This window comes from Arachis duranensis, chromosome 3 (genome assembly GCF_000817695.3).
Source record: "Arachis duranensis cultivar V14167 chromosome 3, aradu.V14167.gnm2.J7QH, whole genome shotgun sequence".
NCBI classification, from domain to species: Eukaryota; Viridiplantae; Streptophyta; class Magnoliopsida; order Fabales; family Fabaceae; genus Arachis; species Arachis duranensis.
In genome coordinates, this window is record NC_029774.3 from 25,978,695 (window position 1) to 25,984,299 (window position 5,605).

The 5,605-nt window shown below is 29.3% G+C and overlaps 1 long non-coding RNA gene across 2 annotated transcripts in view; it reads left to right on the forward strand.

The window, feature by feature from the left end:
• Nucleotides 1–2,230: 2,230 nt before the first annotated feature.
• Nucleotides 2,231–5,605, forward strand: part of LOC107477990 (uncharacterized) — a 12,150-nt gene continuing 8,775 nt past the window's right edge. The window contains exons 1-2 of one of the 2 annotated variants that reach the window (XR_001589864.3): nucleotides 2,231–2,457; nucleotides 2,558–2,681. This is a non-coding gene — a long non-coding RNA (uncharacterized LOC107477990). Of the gene's footprint in view, nucleotides 2,458–2,557; nucleotides 2,919–5,605 lie in introns of those variants that run through there. The other variant, XR_008006759.1, reaches the window with a different exon arrangement.

Sequence of the window (5,605 nt, forward strand, 5' to 3'; positions counted from 1 at the left end):
TCTTAGAAACTGAGGTAGAAGATAGAACAAAGAATGTAAATTGTGTGCTTTGAATGGGTGAACTGTAAACGCTACACTACCTTTTCTTTGGCCGGGTTCCTCTAAAGAATGCTTTGAGGCTTGGGTAGATAGGGGTATGAGTAAGAGAAGGAGTTCTTGTGGTGACGTGGTTTGTGTGGAAGGTTATGTTTGATGAAAAGGAATGAGTAAGAAAAGGAATGAGATGATTTTCAAACAAGGTTATGTTTGATAAAAGAATAGCTGTTTCTTGTTTGTGCTTCAAATGGAACCGGGAGAGGGAACAAAGAAGAACAGATGAATGTGTGGCGCACTACCGGTACATTATTCAATGATGTATTTAAGATTTTTATTTGGTGATGTTAATCATGTTATGCTTTCTTTAGATGCGGCTTTCTACTAATTGTTTAGGATTTTGATGCAAGGTTGTATTTATTTATGAAAAGTCTAGCAGTCCAGTCAATTAGAGTCATTGACTCAATTAGGATAAAACTAAACAATGACAAATTGATTTTTTAAGATTTTACAATTGCTAAATTTGATTTGTTTTGATTTAATTCAGGTGATTTCTTTTAAATTTATGGTAATTTTGTGGGTGATTTATTTTTGCTTAGGTGTTAACATCACAACCATTAATTAAGAAAATTTTTTAAAAGTATATTAATTGATGAAGTGTAAAAGTCAAAGCTCATAATGAATCTATAGCATAAATATACCATATCATACTGTATGAATAATTGTTATATATAAATACTGTATAATGTGGGTGAATTAAGATGGATTTAAAGATAGATTTTTTTTTTTTTACTTTCATGTATTTTTTTAGTCCAACCTATAAAGAGTAAAGCTTAAAAATTAAGTCTAATAGTTATGCAGTAGTAAGGAGCCTAAAAGTTAGAATCTAACCACTCTTTAAATTTTTAAATATTATAATCTTAAATTAGTCCATTAATTTTATAATTTTTCTCTTAAATTAGATTATTTTATAATTTCAATTTTGAGATGATTTCAAATTTTATATGTTTAATTTATTCTTTTAATTTTATCTAAATTTTTAAAAGTTAATAATCAAATTAGTTCTTTAAAAATGAGATTTTTTTAAATTCGTCTATGAAAAATTTTATCTACTAAACGGGTCTTTTAAAGATTATGAATGAATTTTATTTGTTCTTTAGTTAATCTATTAACAAATTTTTGTCAATTATTAATGATATGAAATATTAATGATAACATACATAACACCTAACATATTTAATTAGACGTTAACCAAATATATTTATAAAAATCTATTAATTTAATAGTTCGATCATATTCGCAATAGAGTTTATGTTTGGAAAAAAGAATTAAATTAATATATTTTCATAAACATATTAATCAGTGTTCAATTAGACATATCAAATATCATTTATATCGTCAATTAACGTTTTACAACCTCAATCATTAACAAAAATTATTAATGGTGTGACCCAAAAATAAATATAATTAATTTTTAATTTTTAATAAATTAATTTGATTAAAAAAAATTTTAGGAATGAATTTAATTATTAACCCAAATTCTTAATTTTTTCTACCTTAACGACAATGTTAAGAGATTTAGGGTGGATTTAAGTAAATCTTCTAAGTAACTTACTAAAATGACTTTGAAAATATAATTTTTAAAAGTTGTAATAGTTATATTTGGTAAATCAAATTAAAAATAATTTTTAATAAGTATAAATAATAATAATAATTGTATTTGATAAAATAAATTATAAAATTTAAAAATTTATAATAGACAAAAATATATAAATAAATTTAAATATTTATTAGAATTTAATTTTAATATATTAATAGTATAAAATATTTTATATAATATATATGTTATGTGATATGATGTAAATAATATAAAATACAATATAGTGTGAAAATATTTAATAAATCAATTAATGAACTTTGAAAATTTTTTTTTATCAATGGCTATGATAGTGATACTTAAGTAAGGGTAAATCACCCATAAAATTGCTATGAATTTAAAAGAAATCATCTTTAATTTAATACAAATATAATTGTTTGATCTATTCTAATATTAAAAACAATTGTGTAAAAATATTTAAATGATTATTATTCTGTTTATTAAATTTAATTTAAAATAAAGATTTAATTTCACTGCAAAAAATTTATACACGGCTTCTCCTCATTTTTAAAGCTTATGATTTTGACGCCGCAATCTAAATTGTGGAATAAGGAAGAGGAGAAGTTGATAAGGAAAGGGGAAAGTTCACATAGCAACGTTAGCAATTGGTCTTCTCCTAAGGTCGCTAAATCCATCACCACTTTAGCAGGGTTTTCTGGATTTCAAACACTTGCAAATTTCTAGCTTTCCATAATTTCCCAAAAAAGCCCCGCAAATGAGCCTATAGCTTCATCTCCTCCACTGTCGGTGCAAGAGGCTTGATACAGGTAACTTTTCGTGCGCCGCTCTCCATAGAAATTTTTTTATTTTGATGGTATTTTCAGACTCCAATTCTTCTCCAAATGTTTGGATTTTGCATAATTTCAGGAAGTTGATCAACTGGGACATGTGGGAAACTATAAGCAACCAGATAACTCGAGACTACATCATACTGCTTTTTCGAATTCAAGGCCCAAATAGGAGCGTCATTACCATCATCATTCAGATTGAGGTAAAGTATTCTAGCACTAATATCAGCAAGAATTTCATAGCTTAGGAAACACAAGAAGTATATCTTATGTGTCTCTAGTATCAACAAGAATTTTATAGCTGAAGGTATCAAGTGTGGCACCTATACATGCAGGGAAGTATTTCAACCTTGACACATCTAGTAATAATCCATTGTTTGGTATTCTTTGACCTTACACCTTCTTACACCTTGATAATGCAAACCAAAGCTTTATCATTATATCATGCACTAAAATTAAATAATCTTGGTCCATCATGCAACTTAATTTGCTCACTTATTGGAAAGGAAATATGATACATAGCTATACAATAAAGTAAAGTAATCTAATTGAAAAAAAAAACGAAAAAAAAAATATATTAACACTTCATTTGAAAATGGACTCTCTGTATTGTATCTGCCAAAACAAAAGAAAGTGGTAGTTATTCATGAATAAGGAGTACATACAGTCGAGGACACTACTACTAGTTGAAAATGTCATTTTTGTGACTAATAAAAATTCAAAACAGAGAATGTCAATCATAATTAATAGTTAGTGGTTAGTCCATTGTTATATTTTCATCTTTTGGGAGTAACATGTTGAAAGGACTTTTACCTTCATGTCTTGTTCCGAATTATCATAATATAGTCACCAAACGACATACTCAGCAGTGAGAAATAAGGCTTAGAGAATGATGGTTCTTAAGGTTAATAATGAAATACAGATGACAAAAAAGAGATCCTTTACCTATTTTAAGATGTTGAGTTGTCATAGAATCTATCTCCTGCCATCAACTTGAATGTTGGGGATGTGGGTTGATGAATAAGCTATTAATTTAAAATTGGAAATAAAAGTAAGATTTATATAGAAGAGAACGAATATGATGTTGGAGAAGATGAAGTAGTTTTTTTGGGATAGAGAAAGCAAAATAATTATCTGTTTTAAGATGTTGGGTCTTTGCAAATCCGTTTCCACCAACAAAAATGTCTGGAATATGGGAAATGGTTGGCCAAATGTGGGGGTCCATCTTCTGTATGCGTTCACCCAAGAACAAACATTCACTGAGATCGAAAGAGGCAGGCAACCTTATGTTCTCCAACTTAGGACATCCTTCAATTGACAATTCTAGAAGGGACTGCGACTGTGAAACATTCTCAAGATATGTCAAATTTTCAAGTCTTGCGATTGCCAAACATTTGAGATTTGGGAACACTGGCAATGCGAAAGATGTAAGTGAATCATAGCTATTGTCTATGCGTAAGTGCCACTAGCGAGTGATGTTGTTGGTATTGCATTGGGAATTCTACATTCTTGCAATCATAGATGTACAACCCTTTCAATGAAGGGGGCAAAGAATCTCTTGGAAATGACAAGGCTGATGAGCAGTTTGAGATTCCTAAGTCTATGAGAGAGGTTGGTTGGGTGTGGATCATGGAATCAAATACATACTCCACCTGCTGGGTTCCATTAACTACTAGTGTCTCCAGCATGGAAAGTGGTAGCTCCTGCATTCTTACTTCCTGTTTGCCAAATATTCTTAATGAGCGTATGATGGGAGCTCTTGGCAGATAACAACGAAGCCGCTCGCATTCTTCAATGTGAAGTTTCTTCAATGCAGGAAGGAAAGTAGGCAAATCTCCTCTTAACACAGGACAGTTCTATAACCAAGTTGAGGAAATGGTGCATCATCATCACACTCAAATAACTCCCATTCCTCCCAGCAACTGATATTGTAAAATGACAGAGATTTAAGGGATCGAAAGGGTGTCTCCTGATGATGATGAGTTTCATTACCCTTATAGAATTCACCACCAATCATCTTCAGCATATCAAATAGATAAAGCTTCAATTTCATGAGAGAGGGTAACTGTCCAAGTGAAGGAAGCACCCAACAATTCCTGCATCCCCTCAGCTCCAGCTTAGTCAACATGTAGTACGAAGAGTGTCCTACCCAATCTGTAAACATTGTACCTCTGTAACTACTAATGCATACCTCTTTCAAGTCTTTGTGAAGATGTAATTTGTCAAGTACATCTTTTTCGGTTTGGGAATCAAAAACGTCATTATCTTTATCCGATGACCACCTCAAATATAAATGTTTGATGTGAATCTTCTCATCCATACTTGCATTTGATGCTTCACCGCTGCTAATAACTTTCTCTAAGTTCTCGATGCGAAATGACCTATGAAGATGTGCTAGTTCTCCCAATTCTCCAATCCCATTCTCTCTGTGTTTGCCCACGATATAGGAACTTAAAAATTGCAAATCTTTTAATTTGCTCATCTTTTTTGGCATCTCTTCCAGATCAGTGCCGCCAATATCAAGATGATGCAAATTTACAATATTTAAACAAGTTCAGCAGCCATGTTAAAACATCAGTATAATTTATTATTAAAACTTCAATTTCCATGCTAAAGATTGTTTAACTCTTTTGATTCATGCAGAACATAAAATCAGATCTCACTTTGTGGAAGCTAAGGACATTGCCTCCAAGATTAATTGCTTTAAAAATAGGTCTTTACATTTTAAAAATTTGTTATTAATTTTTTATATTAGGCAAAAATTTATAATTAGATCATCACTAATTATTATTTTTTCAGCAGAAAATATAATAACCCTAAAATATTTGCTTTTAGAACATTTCAATATTTATTATCAAACACAAAAACAAAGAAAAAAAATGACACTTTTCTTTCTTTTGAGATATTTAAATGACACTTTTATCTTTTTTATTTTTAGAATGTATATTTTTCTTCTCTAAAAAGTTAAATAATATACATTTTAGTAATACACTTCAAATCATTACAATTATGTATTAGTAATAATAATATAATATATATTTATTATTAAATATAATAAATTTAATTTTTTTAAATATTTTAACTTGTTACAAAAATATTTAATTCAAAATTTTTATATATTTTTCAT